Source organism: Solanum stenotomum, chromosome 9 (assembly GCF_019186545.1).
Source record: "Solanum stenotomum isolate F172 chromosome 9, ASM1918654v1, whole genome shotgun sequence".
Taxonomy (NCBI): Eukaryota; Viridiplantae; Streptophyta; class Magnoliopsida; order Solanales; family Solanaceae; genus Solanum; species Solanum stenotomum.
The window spans coordinates 21,003,114-21,023,535 of record NC_064290.1 but is presented as its reverse complement, the minus strand read 5'-3'; the positions used below and the strand labels follow the sequence as shown (position 1 = coordinate 21,023,535).

Sequence of the window (20,422 nt, the reverse complement as noted above, 5' to 3'; positions counted from 1 at the left end):
CCGAAATATATTATATTATAATATATATTAATATTATATTAATTATTAATATTAAATAATAAATATTATAATTTAAATTTAAAAGCAAAATTAGGTCAAAGAGTACACAAGACTCAAAACCTTTTGTCTTTTCAAACTTTTCTTCTTTACACTCTACAGTAGCTGCAACACTCAGCAGCACGAACAACAACAACACGCACGTCAATTTCCTACTTTGGCACTTTTCACTTCCGGCGATTGGCGTCGACCGGCGGCAGCAAGCAGCACGACAGTCGTCGCCGCCCGTCAGTCCGTAGTAGACCAGCGTCCAAGAGCACACAACAGGCAGCAACTGACCACTTTCCAATTTTTAGACAGCAGCCGACCACTTTCCACTTTCTGCAACCGATCGGCGACTATCAGCGACCGACCGGCGACCACCATCAGGTGTTGTATTTGATAGATTGATTATTTTTTTGTTGTCAATATTTCTTCTTTCATTTTAAGTTATCAAGTTTGAAAAAGAACATTTCTTCTTTCATTATTTGTCTTTCTTATTTTTGATTTTGTTACTAGTTACTACTTACTAGTTAGTGTGTGAATTCATTGTGAAATAATTTTTTAATTATATAGATGGCTGAACAAAATCAATTAAATGTGGGTGTGGCTGATCAAAGTCGAATAAATATGGCTGCTTCTACGGATAATACACCTACTAATATGAATGACGCATCAATTGGCACAGAGGAAATTAAAAAAAAAATGGATCCTAGGTCTACTATTTGGCAACACTTTGATTTTTTTTAAAAACGGTATATTAGTTAAAGCAAAGTGTTTACATTGTAAACAAAACTATGTTGCTAATACAACTAGAAATGGAACAAGTGGACTGAGACAACATTTGACTAACCGATGTAAAGTGTATAAACCCCCGTCTGTTGCACCTGACATTCAAAAATTGTTAAATATTCAAAGTAACAGTTTTTCAATAGAGAATTGGAAATTTGAGCAAGAGGTAGCTAGGAAAACTTTAGTTGAGATGATAATTTTGGATGAACTACCTTTTAGTTTTGTTGAAAAAGAAGGCTTTAAGAAGTTTATGAGTAAACTCCAACCATTGTTTCGGATTCCTTCTCGTAGAACCATAACAAGGGATTCTTATGAAGTTTATGGTGAATTGAGAATGAATTTGAAAAGTATTTTAGAGAAATACAACCAAGAATTTGTCTCACAATAGACACATGAAGCTCAGTGCAAAGATCAATTATATGTGTTTGATTGCTCACTTTATTGATAGGGATTGGGTGCTTCATAAAAGAATATTGAATTTTTGTCCTATCACTAGTCATAAAGGTGAGCATTTGACTGTAGTAATTGTTTACTTGATTGGAACTTGGACAATGTCTTCACTGTTACAGTTGATAATGCTTCTTCAAATGATGTGGCAGTTTTAGAGTTGTCCAAAAAATTAGATATGTGGGGAACTAATATGATGGATGGAAAGCATCTCCATGTGAGATATATGGTTCACATACTTAATCTAATTGTGCAAGATGATTTCAAAGAAATTGATCCTTCTATCAAACGGGTGAGACAAATGGTGAAATATGTTAGATCATCTTCTACAAGGACAAGAAACTTCGTGAAATGTGTTGAAATGCAAAACATAGAATGTGATAAAATGTTGTCTTTAGATGTGCCTACTAGGTGGAATTCCACCTATTTGATGTTGGACACGGCAAAAAAGTTTGAGAAGACTTTTGAGAGGTTTGATCTTTATGATGGTAATTTTAATTCTTTTCTTGCTATTGATGTTTGTGAAGATGGAAGTATTGCAGGTTCAATTCAAAATGAGGATTGGTCTAATGTGAGGAATGTCACAAAATTTCTTGAAAAAATTTATGAGCTTACATTGAAAGTTTCAGGTTCACGGTATGTTACTTGTAATGTTCATTTTGAGGATATATGTGAACTTGATGCATATTTGAAAGTATGTATGACAAGTGATGATGTTGATTTGAATAAAATGGCTTCGGGGATGAAAGAAAAATTCAAGAAATATTGGGGTACTCCTGAAAACATGAACAAATGCTTTTTATTTCTTTTGTTTTGGATCCTCACAATAAATTTGTGTATGTTAGTTTTTCTCTTGAAGAATTACTTGAGGAAGAAAATGGAAAGATAGTGAATAATGAAGTAGATGTTTACTTGAAGAAATTGTTTGTGATTTATGTAAGTAAGTATGCAAAATGTTCTAAAAATCAATCATCTTCATCTGACTTATCTGATTCATCTACTTGTGGTCTTTCTCAAAATATGAAAACAAATTCTTTGAGAACTAAAGAAACAAAAGGAAGATTCTGGAAGTTTAGGTGTTAAATCTAAGTTGGATAGATATTTTCTTGAAGACCAAGAGCCTGAATATGAGTATTTTGATATTTTGATTTGGTGGAAAGTTAATTCTCCTAGATTTTCTATACTTTCACAGTTGGCTTGAGATGCATTGGCTATTCCTATGTCGAGTGTGGCATCAGAATATGTATTTAGCATCGGTGGTCGTATTCTTGATCCCTTTAGAAGTTTATTGACTCCCAAATGTGTGCAATGCCTTATTTGTGTCTAAGATTGGCTTAGACAAGAAACTAAGCCTATTTGTGTTGAAGAAAGTTTGGAGTTTCTTGAAAAAATTGAACTTGGTAAGATTTTTTAGTTTTTATTTGTTTTTGAAAAAAATAAAATACTTGTTGTGTTGTATGACATATTTGATTTTCGTATTTATAGAGATGACAAATAGTGGAAGAAACTCTTTCATTGTTGATCTATGATTGGCTTGTGGTGAGTTCAATACGTCATTTATTTAATCATATTATTTTTTTAATCTTAAAATTAAAGTAATATTCTAAAATTTGATTTTATCTTAAAAGGTCCAAGAGTCAAGACAATGAAGAAAGGTGTAAAGTACTAAGTTTTGTTAGTGTTTTTGTTGGCACTTGAGACTTGAAAGTGGTCTCATGGAAGAAAGTCAAGAAACTACATTGTTGCTCATTATTGTTATTTGTTATTGTTGGCACTTGAAACTTGAAAGTAGTCTCATGGAAGAAGCTACATTGTTTGTTGCTCATTGATGTTGTTTGTTATTGCTGGCACTTGAAACTTGAAAGTGGTCTCATGGAAGAAACTACATTGGTGCATTATTGTTACTTGTTAGATTGCTATTTTTTTTTTTGGTAAAAAGGGATACTTATATATATATATCAGGACATTACAGTAGCAGTAGCAGAAATAGAGTTAGCGTCTCCAACAGTTATAGTAGTAATAGCATCGGTACTAGTTACAACACTAGGAATAATATTTAAGTTTCCAAGCATTGCAAGCTTGGTACATGTAGATAGTGAAATACTTCTAGTAGTTGCAACTCCATTTTTGTCAGCTTGCAAAATAGGTTTGGCACCTGCTGGAGTTGCTTCCAGGATACGAGTAACATTATTAACTTCTAATTAGCTTCCTTCCTTCGCCAAAAAGTCTGCTAGCCGATTTTCTTGCCGGAAGTTATGGCGTACCACTGGATTCCCCAACCTCCTCAATAGCGACCTACAAGATTCCACAATAGGCTGGTAGTTAGGATGGGCATAGTGGAAAAGATCAATTACCTCAATGGAGTTAATTTCCACTTCAAGAGAAGTAATATGATTGTCAAGGACAAGCTCTAGTCCAGTATGGAGAGCTTCCAATTCTATCATCACATGGCTATAAGCATAGATTTTTTTACAAAAGTCAACAACCCAGTTGCCAACGAAATCTTTAAGAACCCCACTGATGCTACCTGTGTGACTACCTTGGAGGAATGCACCATCAATATTTAATTTAAAAGTATTTGCAGCTGGGGGAAACCAACAGATAGAGATGTTTTTCTTAGCGGGGATTGTCGGAGACGAGTCAGTCATGAATTTAAATTCTTTGGCTCGCATACAAATTTGAGAAGGGGAAATGTAATCTTGAGTGGTTGAACTTGGACAAAAGACATGTTGGTTCGGTGCAACCAGATATGCCATAGAACGAATGGGTAGAAGTTCTTCCAATACAGGTTTGTGTCACTGAGGGGAGTATCCAGATCATGGATATTATGGAGCCAATTGGTAAGTGTGCTCATGAAGTAGTGCATATTTAATCCTAGATCGAGCCAGAATTTTCTGACCACGTAGCAATCCAAGAAAATATGTTCAATTGTTTCAGGAGTATTATGGCAGAGAGGACAAGTGGGATCAATACTTAATCCCATATGATAAAGGTGCTTGTTCGTAGGCAGTCTGCTATATGAGCAAAGCCAGAGAAATGTCTTTATTTTGTGAAGTGTATTGAGAGACCAAATCCATTGGAAGGTGTATTTAGGCACATCTACAAGTTCAAGAAGCTTTCGCACAGATTTAGTAGAGAAGACCCCATTAGATTGGAGAAACCAGTAAGGCACGTTGCAAGTATGCTGTTTAAGTTTAATAGTGTGGGCTTTGTTGACAATGTCATTGGGCATGATTAGAGACAGACTTTCCCAACTCCACCTATTGCCACTCCAGAGATTAGTTAACTTAAGGGAATATTCATTGCTTTTTAAGGGCCCTTGAATGAGAATACGAAGGGGAGGAGTATGTGGGATCCAACTATGCTGCCAAAGGTCACTGGCTTGTCTAGTACCTACCGACCATGCCAACCCTCGAGCACAGAGCTTCCTTCCCTTTAAAATATTTTGCCAGATAAAGGAAGTGGAGGTAGTTGAGGACCTAGTGCCATATTTATTGATAAGGGTACGAGCCCACATGGAATTAGGATTAGCGATGAGTCGCCATGAGAGACTGGCAATGAAAGAGAGATTTTTATCCTGGGCCTTGGATAGTCCAAGCCCACCTTTGTGTTTGGGCAAGGTCAGCGTATCCCAATTAATATAATGCAACTTCCTCTTTAGGGTGGTGGATCACCAAAGAAAGTTTCGTTGGATCTTATCAATGTCTTTACAAATCTTCTTGGGGAGAGTGAAGTATGGCATTGTATAGGCTGGAATAGCAACAAGAGTTGTATTGATAAGTGTCAAACGGCCAGCCTGGCTGAGAAAATTCATCTTCCAGTTAGAGAGTTTGGCCTTCATGTTATTTATTATATGGAGAAAATTGGAGGGCTTTGGATTTTTGTTAAGAATAGGGAAACCTAAGTATTTTTCAAAATCCTCAGCATGAGTAATATTGAGCAGCTGGAGTATGAGGTTTCGAGTGGTGTCCAAACATGCTTTTGAGTATAACACCTTTGATTTGGAGGAGTTAATTTTTTCTCCAGAGAGATTGCAAAAGGCGGATAGAACTGGATGAATGGTTTGGATAGTTTTAGGGTTCACTTAGGCAATCAATGTTAGATCATTAGCAAAGAAGAGATGGGAGAAAACATGACCATATTTTGAGAGTTTAATGGGGTTCAATTTAGAATATCCACCTGATAATTTATGTATGATGAAAGTAATTCCATACAAAGGATAAAAATGTATGGCGACATAGGATCTCATTGTCGAATACCTCGAGAAGGCGAAAAGTATTCTGTTTTGGTACCATGCACGAGAACAACAATTCTGCTAGAAGTAATACAACTCATAATGAGTTTAATATTTTTTGGTGGAAATTTAAAAAACTGGAGTGTTCGATAGACAAAGGACCATTCAAGGCGATCAAAAGCTTTTTCGAGATCAATCTTTAGAATAAGGCTTCCTTTAGTGCTTTACTGTGATGCAAATATCGAACAATTTCTTGAATTAGAATGGCATTGTCACTAGACTGTAACGACCCTAAAAACAAACTAGTGAAACTAGAGCCTAACGTGTGTGCGTTTGTGTTCGTCATGAGTTTTGATGTGGTTTAATGTTGTCCCTAGCCATGGTTGAGGTGTTTAGGGGTTAGACGTCAAGGTACGACTCCCCAAGACCCCAAAGAAACCATTAAGTTAGCCAAAACTTGGTGACCTACGGATGGGGTTCACGCCCCGTAGGTCCATCCACTCCCCGTGGATGGACTTTGTAGGTCAAGAGGCCTAAAACCAACTTGCAGCCCCAGACCACGAACCAGCAGCACGGTCCGTGAATGGACTCACGGTCCGTGAGTCCAAGGCGTGAATGTGCACTGTTTTTCTGGTGCAGTCTCGACCAAGCTTGGGGTGAATTGGTAAATTCACCCCAAGTCCTAGTTAGTGTATGGATGATTATTTTAAGTGTTTTAAGGTATTTTAAGAGTATTAAAACCTTGAAACCCTCATTTAGATTTCATCTCTTAAATCGAAACCCTTCCCTCCTAAAAAGTTCTCTCTAGAAACTCCATTGGAGATCAAAGTCAAGATCAAGCTAGGGTTGGAAATTTCAAGGTGTTTTTTCTTCAATTTCGTGGGATTCTTCAAGTATAATGTATGGTGATCCTTCATCTAGGGTTAGCTTTCACCCTAGAGTCAATTTCAAAGAAGTTTCAAAGTGATTTCAAGTTCATGAAATGCCCTAGGTTTTACTCAATCTCATGGGTTCTTGCATCAACCATTTTTAAATGATAAACTATGATTATATTGATGTTTAATTGATTATTTAAGATAATTTTACTCTATGAACCCATGATTTCTCTCAATTCTTAAATTTGGCCTTATGAAGTGGGTTTGTTGATTATGAATGAATGATGATGGATTTATGTGTAGATTGATTTAGATTATTGATTTGTATCATTATCTATGTCTAATTATGGTGAATTTTTGATGAATTGAGGAGTTGTTATCATAGCCTTGAAAGGGCAAGTTTGACCTAATTTCATGTTAATGTAGAATTGTCCTTGAATTGTTGATCCACTTGAAAGGTGGAGGTGTTTACCTACTATGTACATTGTGATCATGACCTTGAAGGCATAGTGTGAGGAATTGAAGTGTTATCATGATGTTGTATATATGAATGTGATGTGAAGCATGTGTGAATCTCAATGAATGAATTATGATGTTGTCTAGAAGTTAATTGTGTTAGGATTGAATGTTATCTCTCTATTAACACTCATAAATGTTGATGATGGAATGTGAAGGGTTTTATAATGTAATGTTGAATGGGATCTCTTGAATTTGTAGGCTTAAGCATCATTTTCTTATATGATGAGTATATCTTGACTTAATGTCTTAATGTCTTGAATTGGTAGATCTAATATTGGTAGCCTTTTCATTCATGAATGAATGAGTTTAATGATAATGTTAATAAATGTTGAGTCTATTGAAAGGCTATTCTCAATTGTACTCTATTGAATGCTAATGTGTGTTGATTGAAAGGATATTCTCGATCTTACACTAATGAGCGATAATGAGTTTCTTAGATGAAAGGCTATTCTCATCTTTGAATCTATGAGCTATCCAATGAATGAATGTTAGGTTGAGATGGATGCCCTCACGTGAGTGTCTGGTAACAATCTCTTATCCCTTAATGTAATGAATGTTAAAATACCCTATGGGAATGTAGGCTAAGCACCAAGAGGATATTGAATGAGATGGAAGCCCTCACGTGAGTTGAGGCGGGGTTTCTAGTAGCAATCTCTTGAGATGGATGCCCTCATGTGAGTTGAGGCGGGGTATCTAGTAGCAATCTCCTTGTCCCTTAACTATATGCCCACGTAGGTCTAGCTAGTGGATCCACTTAAGCTATATATCGGTTTACATTAGGCAAGTAGACCAACCCTTACGATGTGGAACAGTACATCGGATTCCATGGTCTAGCTCTCATGGTATATGTCGGTTAAACTCTTATTCCGATCATGTGAGATGTGCATCATAGTTTCTTGAGGAGCTCTATGAAGTGTGGGTAGTAGTATGGGATGCTATCCATACATGGCAAAAGTAGGCTTCAAGAGGGCTACAGTGAGTTCTCTAAGTCTTAATGACTATTGTTTGAAAGTCCTCTAAATGATGTTATTGAGTAATGTTGACTCTTAAATGTTTAAATGTAAAGATGCATGCTATACTTGGATTGTATTATGAGTTACCTCCTTGTCATGTCTATTGTATATGAATGTTCCATGTCTAGGGTGACTTCAAAGGAGTACTTAGTGTGAGTAGTAGTATGGGATGCTACTTGCACATTGCACAAGTATGACTTAGAGTTGTCTTAGATGTTGGTCTTAATGTGATGATGTGATTCATGTGATGTTTATGTCTCTTAAATGCTTTATTGTGTAAATGTGGAAAAGATGAATAGTAAGTTCACTTTTGGTAACCTTAAGGTGGTGCCTTAGTGTGGGTGGTGGTATGAGACGCTATCCATACATTGCACAAGGCATAGCTTGAGGGTTACTTGAGGTGAAGGCTCAAGGTAAAGGTAATGGGTTACATGTGATCTTGTCTTGATGTGAATTATGTGACTTTATATGTTGGTTGTGACTTATATTATGCCTCTTGTATCAATGTTCATGAAGTTTTACAAAAATGGCATAAAAGCATGGCTTTCAATCAAATGTCCCTTTTTAAGCATGTTTTTGCATGGTCATCATACTCAGTACATCTAATGTGCTAACCCCATTCTTTTCCCTTTTTACCAAAGTATAGGATTTAGAGATGTTGGTGTTCTATGCTTGAAGGTTAGGTTTCTAAGGTGCTTGAAGATGAATACTTGGTGAGTCCTCATTGTTTCGAGGACAAAACCCATTATGTTCCTTTTATGTCTTTTAGTATTGTTTAAGCTTTTGTATGGGCTAAGTCCCAATGTTGTATTCAAAGTATTAAATGGTTTGAGACATATTGTATGAAGTCTAGAATAGTCATCCGCTTGCTTTTTAATAAAATGTCTTCGATTTTATAGGAAAGTTTTTAATTCTTCTCTACTTTCAAGTATCTTATGCAATGAATGAGCTATGAGGCTTGTATAAGACCCCTTCATGGTTGAGTATGCCGTGTTACGACTAGGGGGTGCTCTCGGGTCGTGACATAGCCCGTCTCACTTTATGAAAGCTTGTTTATTGGGCGCCAATTAGCTTATCCAAGAAGGGCTTACTGCGGTTAGCGATAATTTTTGTGATGACTTTATAGATGGTGTTACATAACCCTATACGTCGAAAGTTTTTTAATTGATTAGAATTTTTTAATTTAGGAATGAGACATAACAGAGTATCGTTAAGGGGTGGAGGATAGTTTGAGACTCAAAGATTTCATAACAGTATTTTAGCACTGAGTTCCCAACTAGGTCCCAATGTCGTTGATAGAAGATCGGGTGGAAACCATCAGGACCCGGCGCTTTGTAAGGTTTGAAGTAAAAAATGGCTCGAATAACCTCTTGATTATGAAGGGGACTGTCTAGGGAAGAGAGATCAAATTTATGGAAACTCCGAGTGGAACCATAAGTCCTTGCAAATGAGAGTAGAGATGATCTGAAGAATATATTTGCTAGAAGTAGCTAAAAGCATGTTGAGTGATTTGCTTTTGGTCATTAATCCAATTTTCTAGCTCATCCTTAAAAAAAAGAGATTTTATTCCTCCTTCTCCAGTTAATAACAGATAAGTGGAAAAACTTCGTGTTAGCATCGCCTTCATTAAGCCATTTAATTCTAGAGCAGATTTTCCAGTGATCTTCTTCAATTCGCAAGATATTATTGTAATCTTTGATGAGGTCATATTCTAATTTCTGATGAAAAAGGCTATACGGGTAGGAACTAGAATTTTGAATACCATTTATTCTAGCTAGAAGCCTCTTTTTTTTTTTTGAAATATGTCCCTAAAGGTAAAACTACTCATGTTGGTAACATTATCTTTAAAATGATTTGAAGCACTAGGGAGGTCTCTATTAAGCCAACTATTAATAACAATGTCCTTAAACTCAGGGTGCTCCAGCTAGTAGCTTTCAAGCCTAAAGGGTTTGTTATTAAAGGAGCAGGGTTTCAAACACAAATTAATAAGAAGGGGATTATGGTAGGAATGGGGTTTAGGGAGATGAGTAACAAACTCATTAGGGTAGTGTCCTAGCCATTCATTACTCACAAAGCATCTATCGATTCTTACTAGAATAAGACCCTTATAACGATTTCGATGGTTGGACCATGTATATCGACTTTCTTTAAACCCTAAGTCCATTAAATTACAGTTATTAACACAAGAACAAAAGCGCGAGCTTCTCGAGTGGTTAATAACGTTTCCTTCCCATTTATCTTGTTGCCTAAGGGTTTCATTAAAATCACCTACTACATACCAACGATCAGCTAGACCTTGAGATATGAGAGAGTGAGAAACATTTTCTAGATTATTCCACAATATTTTCCTTTTGATACTCTTAGTACTGGCATAAATAGTACTCAAACACCAAGTCTTGTGGTCAAGGTATACTTGGATCATAGCGTGCACCTCTTGATCAGATTTCATGAGCCCTGAGACAGTGACCAAAGAAGTATTCCATAGCAACACTAAACCTCCAGACCTACCTATTGTTGGGACCTCCAGAAAGTCATCAAACCCGAACTCATCTTCCAAACCATCATGACTGGTCATCCTAGTTTCCAGCAAGGCTACCATGCAAGGTTTGTGGTTATGAATATGCACTCTAAGGTTCCTTTTGAACGTAGGGTTATTCCCCCCTCCCTAATGTTCCAAACTATAAAACTAGTGGGATTAATCATTGGAGAGTAGGTGGATGAGGGATTCACGATCAGAGGATCGTCCTTGGGGAACCCAACTGGGTAGTAGTGTTGGGGATTGCATATTAGTGCAGTGTTCACCGCCGGACGAAGGTCGAAGGAGCACTTCGCAAGAGCTACTGGCACATGTGGATATATTTCTTGTCCTCCTTCTTGGGGAATAACATTAGGGCAGCATGCCTGAGGGTTGAGATTTTGGTGAAGGAGTTTCTCAGCACTTCCTCCTCCCTCTCGCTCCCAGTTTGCCATATAGGAGGCTGATGACTTTCCATTGGAGCTTGAGAGTGCACTTGAGTTGCATGCCCCTGTAGTGGGACTAGAACCCATGGAAAAAATAGAGGGTTGTTGTCTATGGCTTCCTGAGGAGTAAAGAAAGGAATTTGGGGAGGTGAGTTCGAGTTCATTGATGGGTTGAAGTGTGGTGGGAGGCCCCACTGTGTTTGTATGTTGTGGAAGAGACTTGGTGCCACAGCTGGAGCTAGGGGGGACACATTTTCCATCCAGTGGTGGTTCACATAGTTGTCCATTGCCAACTTCATACCCTCCGTGATAAGCTGAGCCAATAAGTTGGGATTTTGGATGATTTTCATTGTGTTCACCCCATTTATGTCCATCGTGAAGAAGACTGCTCGGTCTCTTAAACCGTATTCTATCCAAGACTGGGTCTGGTGCAGCAAATGAACTGGTTGGGTTGCCACCACCAAAGGATGTTGAACAACCTGTTGGGGGATATGGGAATAGTTGTTCATATTTGGACGAGGAGAATTGAGTGACTAGGAGCGGAGTTGTGGGTATTTTCTCTTGTTCATGGAAATTAGTGGTCTCAACATGGTTCCCAATTATGGAAGATATAGTAGAAGAAGTGAAGTGTAGGTTGGCATGAGATGATTGAAAATCTTTTGAGTGAGATTTATAATGTATGGCATTGGTCAGTAGAGTAGTATGGTTGCTAAGAGAAAGATTTGGAGAAAGATTAGTTTCCTCCATTTGCATGTCCACATGTCCATCGATGTTAGCCACTTGGCCAACTTTATCCGCCACCTGGATATTATTTCGTAAAGAGGATGCCTAAGTGGTGGCCAAGAAATTACCCATGGTTAAAATGGGAATTGTGATTTGCTGGCAAACAGTAGGCCTGAGAAAATTTATGGGGCACGTTGGAGACACGTGTTTATTTTTTATTGGGGAGATACTTCGGTTGTATCGATTGAGATGAGGCATGCAAATGGGTGTCCTGATGAGTTGTTTTCTCTTGGAAATTGCTAGGATCGGAAGACGAACAATCATCCGCATCAACGGGTAGCGAAGAAAAATTATTGGAGATGTTAATAGAGGGTTTGCGTGTGTTTAGGACATTATTCCTTTTCCTTGTAGGGACGATCATGCGATTCATAGTCTCTTGAAATTGTACCCCATTGGATTGCTTTGGTAAATTATAATTTTTAGAGGAGTCTGAATTAATGGATTTAAAAGCTAATTTTTGAGTTGAAAGGAACTTACCTGATGCCGCTGAGAAAATTTTGACATTGATACCTAGGTTATCTAGTGATTGATGTTGCTCTGTGTGTTCACCCCTTACGCATTGATCCTTTTTGGATTTTGGCGGTTATCCCTTCTTTGAGAAGGACACTGATTGCCAGTCAGTGGCCGCCATTTGTTTTGCGAGAAAGGTAGCATGATCATTTTGAGGTTTATCCTTCGTAGAAATTCGTATATACTGACACTTTGTTTGAATATGTCCAAGTCGGCCACAATTTTTACAAAGGAAACTTTCTCTTTCGTATACTATAGTTTGTGTGTGCGACCCTATTTGTATCTGATTAATGACTGGCACGTCCATGGGACCTCGACACATAAACGCGCGTATCTTCCTATGAGAGTGGCACTCGTGCATGCATCAACTTTTAGCAGCTTACCTATTGTGCCACCTATTTTTGTTAACAACAGTCCATCATAGAATTCTGTTGGAAGGTGTGGGAGCATGATCCAGACGGCTGAGTGTGTCAAACTTGCCTCATTAGGCACAAAGCTTGGTTCCCACCGTCTCACAGAGAGATAATAGTCGTTAATAAACCATGGCCCCTTCTGTAGTGCAGTCATCATATTCTCTTCTTTTGAGAATTTAACAATATATTAGTCAGATCCCAAATCAATAAGAGGTAAGTTTTCCATGGATTTCGAGATATCTTGAATTTTGGACTTTAGATAATGGTGAACTATTCTTCTCCCCATCATTTTTATTATAAGCGAGCATCTCCATGGGGCATGAAGTCGTTTCTTATCTCCCTTAGACAATTTAATGGTTCTAATACCATTAATTAGTTTGTCAGTCTCCACTCCCGAGTTGGATTGAGTGTTGTGCAGATGGTCTGCCTCAGAAGCTTTCATGTTAATGTCAATCATTGGCTCCTCAACTAGTACTTTGTCTTTAAAGTTAATTTCCGAGGAGCAGGGTCGAAAGAATTTTTCAAAGGACAGATCCGGGGGTTTAGGAGGAATGAGGGAGTTGCCTGTAGAACAGTTAGTGTCAATCATCCTTGGGTTAAAGGTAGAGAGAGATTTTAGAGAGAAGTAGGAGCATTTTTCCTGTAATTCTGTTTTGAATTTGTAAATTTTTTATTAGATTGTTATTATATTGTTGTGTAATGTCATGATCAATTGATCATTGTATTTCTGAAGTGCAGTGAAGTTTTATTACTTATTAAATTGTTGCTTGTTAGTGCCTTTTTGGCTTTATTATTTTTACTTGTTAAATGCCTAGTATAGTTGGCTAGATTGCTAGTCATTACTAAAGTCTAAATATTTGATAAATAGTAATAAACATATCCACAAACGTCCTCTGTAAATCCTCTAGACAGTAGACTCTCCATATCCATAACACTTTAAGGACCACTTATTTTTAGCCCATTAAGCTGAAAAATCAAACAAAAAAATTGTAAAATTTTAAAAAGCCCACTAAGCAGACCCATAACAAAAAACCGAACTAACAAAAATCGAACCAAAATAACATAAATCGAACCTAAATAATAAAAATCAAATCGAACCGAATTATTTTGATTTAGTGTTCGGTACTTGTGGTACAAGAACTGAAAACCAAAAAAACCAAAATCGAACTGAATTACCGAATGCTAGTCCTACTAGTAAATAAGACATTTACAAATTTTAATACTTTTGTACTTTGACATGATCGTCTGGGACATCATGAGTCTACAGTGATGAGACAAATTATAGAAAATTAAAATGGACATTCATTAAAAAACCTAAAAATTCATTTAAATGGTGAATTTTCTTGTACTACTTGTTAAAAAGGCAAGTTAATTGTGAGACCATCATCAATGGAAGTTGAGATGAGTCCCCTGCGTTCTTGAAATGTATAAATGAGTTTATGGACCTATTCACCTACCTAGTGGGTTGTTTAGATACTTCATGGTCCTAATATATGCTCCTTCTAAATTGTCCCATATATTGTCATCTCGTAACTTGACATTTACAAAATTATTTGTACTACAAATAATACTATTACAGGCACAATTTTTTGAGAATCAGGTTAGTCCATTCAGTGATGGGATCACGACTCGCCTCTAGAAAGGATAGAGTGATTGAGAAGAAATAAATTTGAAAATTAATTTCGGAGTAGTAAATCTAAATTTTGCTCATATTACTAAAATCAAAAGACACATGTCGTGGTAAACTTGGAGTTTACTTATTAGATATATACTGAAGAACCAAAAGATTCTTTAAGAATTCTTTTTGTTGTGTGTTCTCATGATAAGTTGACCGGATCAACTAATGTTAGGATTAAATTCCTATATTTTGAAAGTATAAAAGATGAACATGGGTCCGCTCACATGTCATGTGATATGTGAAATAGATGCATCTATAAGATAATCACATGTGCTTTTGTTGTCAACCTGCAAATTGACATTCACAAAATTGTTGTGCAATATAATTGAGCTAAGAGCACAATTTTCAGAATATGTAATCAAGACAATTTATCTTGATAATATTAATAAATATTTAAGTTGATGTGACAATCAATGCCTCAGACAAATAGTCCATCGTCGCTTATGAGAATAAAAGTTTCACGATCTAAAATATAATGTATTGCATAATAAAAGTAATTGTATGCTTTAGATCAATAAATTATGATCAATTTTTCTCTTAATTGATTTATGGTCAGGGACCAAATATGTTTCATCTAATAGCTTTTGAATGTGTGGCATATGATTAATGAATGTACTATGATGCACAAAGATGGATTCTCCTAAATAGATTGAGATGTATGTAAGTTTATCTAACATAAGGGGGAGATAAGAAGTAACCAAAAATTGTAAATGCTCCTATTGAATGTCCCTAAAGGATATGGTCTACTATATGCATGAAGCATGATAAGCAAATTGGTTCTATATAAAATAATCCTTAAAAAAGGAGAGGAGCAAATGACCAAAATATCATATTAAGGAAGCAATGTGCTCTTGAAGAGCCTACGACATAACACTTCATGAAACCTCATGAGAGGGGTATCTACCTGAAAATAATGAAGTCATAAGCTCTCAATAAGTTATGTCGTATTTTAAATCGATACAAAGTGATATTTCTTCGATGATATCTTTGATACAATACAACGCCATATTGTAAAGATTATAAGGGTATGAATTCTATGTCTATTGAAGCATGATGGCATATAAATAATTATCAAGTGAAAAGTGGAATGATGCATCTTGGTAAGCGTAAAGTTTATTTGACTTGCAATCTATACACTAGAAGATATCATGCATTTAATATTGAATATTGTCACTTGACAAAACTGATATGAAAATTGTTGAATAATTCAAAATGCATGAAGTATATACCAGTTTTTCAAAAACTTGTTTATAATCCTCATAAGGAATAATTCGATCAAGAATTCTTTCGTATTGTTGTGCAAGTTAATAACTTGAATTGAACTCTTGAAGAATTTTCAAAAGGCAATAAATTGTTTGCTTATAGAAATTGAAGTAAGGAACTTGCAGAATTATTTGATTATGAACGAAAGATTCATAAAAGAAAATAGAAGGAAACACATTTCGTGGTGATATCAAAATGCAACAAGTTTGTTCGAGTAATACTATGGTTGAACTATACCAAGTCTCTACTAAGTACAACTTTCGAGAAGATGGTGCACAATCTTAAAATGAGAAAATTCAAGTTTTTGGACTGTGTTCACATTAGGGGGAATTATTACGCGATGTACTCCTTTTTCCTCACAAGGTTTCGTCTCATTGAGTTTTTCTTGTAAGGTTTTTAATGAGGCATCCATAATGCGTATTAGTATACCAAAATAAAATTTCTTTATTTCTCTCTAACCTCCTTGAGGTGAGTTATGGTATTTGTTAAATCATACATGAGTATGTCCCTAATTATAAATTTCATCATCTCTTGACACATTCACTTTCAAGAATGGTCGATTTTTCATGATACTTATCACAAGTCACATTCTCTTCAATGAATTGACTATAATCATATATTCATGTTTCATAATTATTACTATTTTTTCATTAAAAGTTTATTGTCATGTTTTGAAATTTATTATATACATATGACATACACATACCTCAATATCACTTTTGAAAGTCCAGTGTATCACCGCTTTTTCTTCCTCATCTTTGATGGAGGATTTATAAACTTATCAAATAGTTAGGTCTCATAACAAACATGTTTCTAATTACCTTTCATACCATTTTGATGACAAAAATTACCTTCACTCTTTAAAAGGTCATTTTGAGAACTCATAATGTGCTTTCTTTTATAATTATCACAATGATGACTATTATAATTTTTTCCTTCACGTCCATATTCATATGTTTAATCATAAAATTAGCTTGTTATCTTTCAAACTTTTATTGTATTGCTATTACATTCACTTCAAAGAATGAAACATATTCAATGGGACGACCTTCACAATTTTTATCAAGAGCATATCAATTTGCTCAGTCATCATTATATCATCAATATATTGCATTGGAACTTTAACCCAATGTCTTATTTGTATAAAGACGTGCAGAGGCGGATCCACGTATATCCTTGAGGGTGCACGTACACCCGTTAACTTTGGAAAATTATGTATATATGTACACCTTGAGATAGACATATATTTTATTAGGCACTCAAAGACACAACAGTCAATTGGGTTTAGCTGGTTTAGACGTTGTACTTCATTGAGGAAGGGACTGCGTTCAAATCCCATTTGCTTATTTTCTTGTTTGTTTCTTCGTTTTTAGCTATGAACTTTAAAAATTCGAATAAAATAAGGGGATAGTCATTTAATTTATTTATACATGAATATCGTAGTTTTGTATATTTATGTTTAATAAAATTAACATAGAAACCAGTATTGGGTACATACTTTAACTAACGTGCATTACCGTTTGTGGTGCACCCGTCGTCTTCAAATCCTGGGTTCGCCTCCGATTAGGTGTGTTAGGCCAAAATATGATGGACTTGAACCCAACATTTTATAATCATGCATGATTCATCGAGATTTGAATCGATATCTTACCCTTTTGGTGCAATGAAACTTGAATCAACCGTCTTACTTTAATCAATGACATTAAATATAGTCCAAAATAAAATTCATCCTTGATCCTTTAAGATATTATTATTTCATCGCTATAGCTACAATTGAATTTAACCATAATATCACTTCAATAGCCATAGAATATTACTTACCACAGCTGGATCCCTACGAAGAAATAATTTGGATATCATAGGACTTTAATATTTTTTGTGAATTTTCATAAGATTTTCTTTTATTGTACAAATAATCAATATAATTTTTAAAGCAATAAAAATATCTTCATAGAGAGGAATATAAATAATTCAGCATGTATTTAAAAATTAGATTAAATCTTTAAAATCACATTAGAAGAATTTCTTTTGAAAAAACACATAAATCATAGTCCCTGTTAAAGTTAACGAAACCAACTTTTACCATTTCATTATATTTTTTTTATTGTGATATAAAATTCGTTAAGAGTCCACTAAATACAATTATTACCATAATTAAGGCATAATAAAATACCTTGCAACACCTGGCCGTTTCAGTACTTTGTTGTAAAGATAATATTACTTTAGCTTTAGATATAACTTTGAAGTGGTGGAATAGACAACTTTAAACTTTAAATTTAATGATACAAACAGTAACAAAATCATTAAATAAACTCTATTATATATAAATATATGTGTGAAGAAAAAATAGTATAGACTTCAGGGCATCAAAAAGCATATCACTGATTCTTGATCAATGAGGTAGGAAATTTGTATTGATAACGTGTTATAAAATAAAATATGTGTAGTAAAACAAAATGACAAGAAGAAAATGGGAGAAAGTAGTAATAGTACGTAGTTGTTGTTTTTCTCTATTATTGAATGTTTTTTTTCCTTACTCTTACCTTATGTTACAAGAAGAGGGCTATATATATATATACTTGGGCTCCAAATATAATACATGGATATCTATTTGTCATTTAAATACTTGTGCACCAAGTATATTATATGGAGGATTAGGTTACAATACATAGAGTGTTGTGTTCATATCCATCTTACACACAATGCATATTGTGTACATGTATGTCACAAAAAATATATTATGTGTACATTTATGTTACAAAAGTATATATACTTCTGTGGACATCCATTTTACAACAGCTATTATTTTATATATTTGCTAGTATAATTTAGTTACATATATTATATGAATTTTAATTATATACATTGATACGATATTTGATTTTTTGATTTTTTTTTTATAAATATCAATTTCACTGTAATATTAAATATTTACCATATCATGTCCTTGGTTGGAGTTGACAATGGAAAAATAATGTAATTGAGATGCTTTTTTGCCAGTGTTTAAAGACAAAATAGTACGTAAGAGTAGTGTCCAGTGTTGTGTAAACGACTTCTGTGAACACCAAAAGCTGTTGTTTGTAATGAAAAATCACAATCATTCATGACAGCCCTGCATATACACAACACATTGTAGATGTCTTCCATTTTTCTGTTAAAATCTTTTTGTTTTTTTTTCTCATAAGCTACCCCAAACCCTAGCTAGTACTACTCTTTCATACACCCCACTTAATTAAATATTCCAGCTTATATATTTAAATATCTAAGCTGGTATTATATAAATATACCTCTATGGTCGAGCGCAACTATGCGAGTCGTAATGCTTTTCATTTCTCTTTTCTCCATTAGCTACAAGTTTTTGCTTGGATTAGGCGCGCACGGCATAAGTTAAATTTAGTGACTAAAATTCAAAAAAACCAAGGAAAGTTTTTAACTATGATTTAGATAATAAATACATTATATATTTGGTTCCAAAAATTATTGTAATCCTACCATCTTAGCAACATATTATCTTATCTATAAATATAATACTAAAAATATTATTCTCTTTCTATTTTTTCTCCTTTCCAGTATTTTATCGTTCAGTTATTTTTTTATTAATATTTAATAAATAATAATTTTTTTTCTTTTTTTTTTTTGTTAGTTCGCGTACTTACTAATAAAAAAACAATTGAACAATAAATACTACATAGGGGAAAAAAAGTAAGAGAGATTTTTTTTTACTTTATTTATTGGATATGATAATATGTTTCTTAGACCATGGGATTATAATAATTTCTTGGAATTAAAGATACATTGTATTTATCATCTAATTATGGTTATGTATAGATATATTTTTGTAATTATAATTAAATCTTAGCCATGAAATTTAACTTGTCATATGTCCTCAATTCAACCAAGAACTTATAAGAATTACTTTGTCAAGGCAATAGCGTAAATGAAGTGTACTGGTTTAATTAAGAAGTAACTTAACATTTTAAAGCTACAATCGGATAGGGTAATCCTTACAAAAAAACTTACCCGCACTAAGTGTATTTATCAAGCCAATGCAATTTGCATTGTTACATAATTTAATGAAGTAAAACATATGTTAATTAATTATGGTTAAGTAAAATGAACTATAAATTTATGCACATAGCATGCATATATTGACTTAGTGTATACACCCGGTGCAGATAAGTTTTACCCGTAATCCTTCCTAATCTTCATTATCTGTCAGATTTATTTTTCCCTTTTATATTTTTTTCATAATAAAGGGATAAACCGCGCAACCTTGAACTTCAACCAATCGATCGGTCACGAGTCATTTGGCTTTATCTCAATTCAACAAAACTAACATGACATGTACGATATATTGTTTCCAAATAAACAAGAAATTAAACAGAAAAATGGCTACTGATAACATCAAGGCTGAATAAGTAAGATAAGAAATTTAACACTTTTTTGGAGAAATTTCCCCTGTCCCAGTTTATTTGATTTTTTTAAAAATCTGTTTTAAAAAGAATGATTCATTTCTATATTTAGTAACAATTTAACTTTGAAATGGAAATTTTATCCTTAATAAAATGATTTATAACCACATAAATATATTGCTTATTTAAAGCCACAAATTTCAAGTTTTCCTAAACTCTGTGTCAAATCAAATTGACTCATATGTAAACTTTTCAATCAATGAATATGAATTAATTTATTTTGATTAATTAATTTGGTCAAATAATGTATATTTTCAAGACTAATAACTCACAAGGGTAAACTAGGAAGAATATTGTAATTTATGCATTGATTTTATGAAATGACAAATACTTCCTCTGTCCACTTTTATTTGTCATGTTGCGCTGTTCGAAAGTTAATTTGACTAATTTTTAAAGTTAAATAGATTACATTAATTCAATATTTTA

The 20,422-nt window shown here is 34.5% G+C and overlaps 1 protein-coding gene across 1 annotated transcript in view; it reads left to right on the top strand.

Annotated features, from left to right (window-relative positions):
* LOC125876682 (WD-40 repeat-containing protein MSI4-like) overlaps positions 1 to 20,422 on the top strand; it is a 1,104,907-nt gene that overhangs the window by 289,006 nt on the left and 795,479 nt on the right. The window lies entirely within an intron of this gene.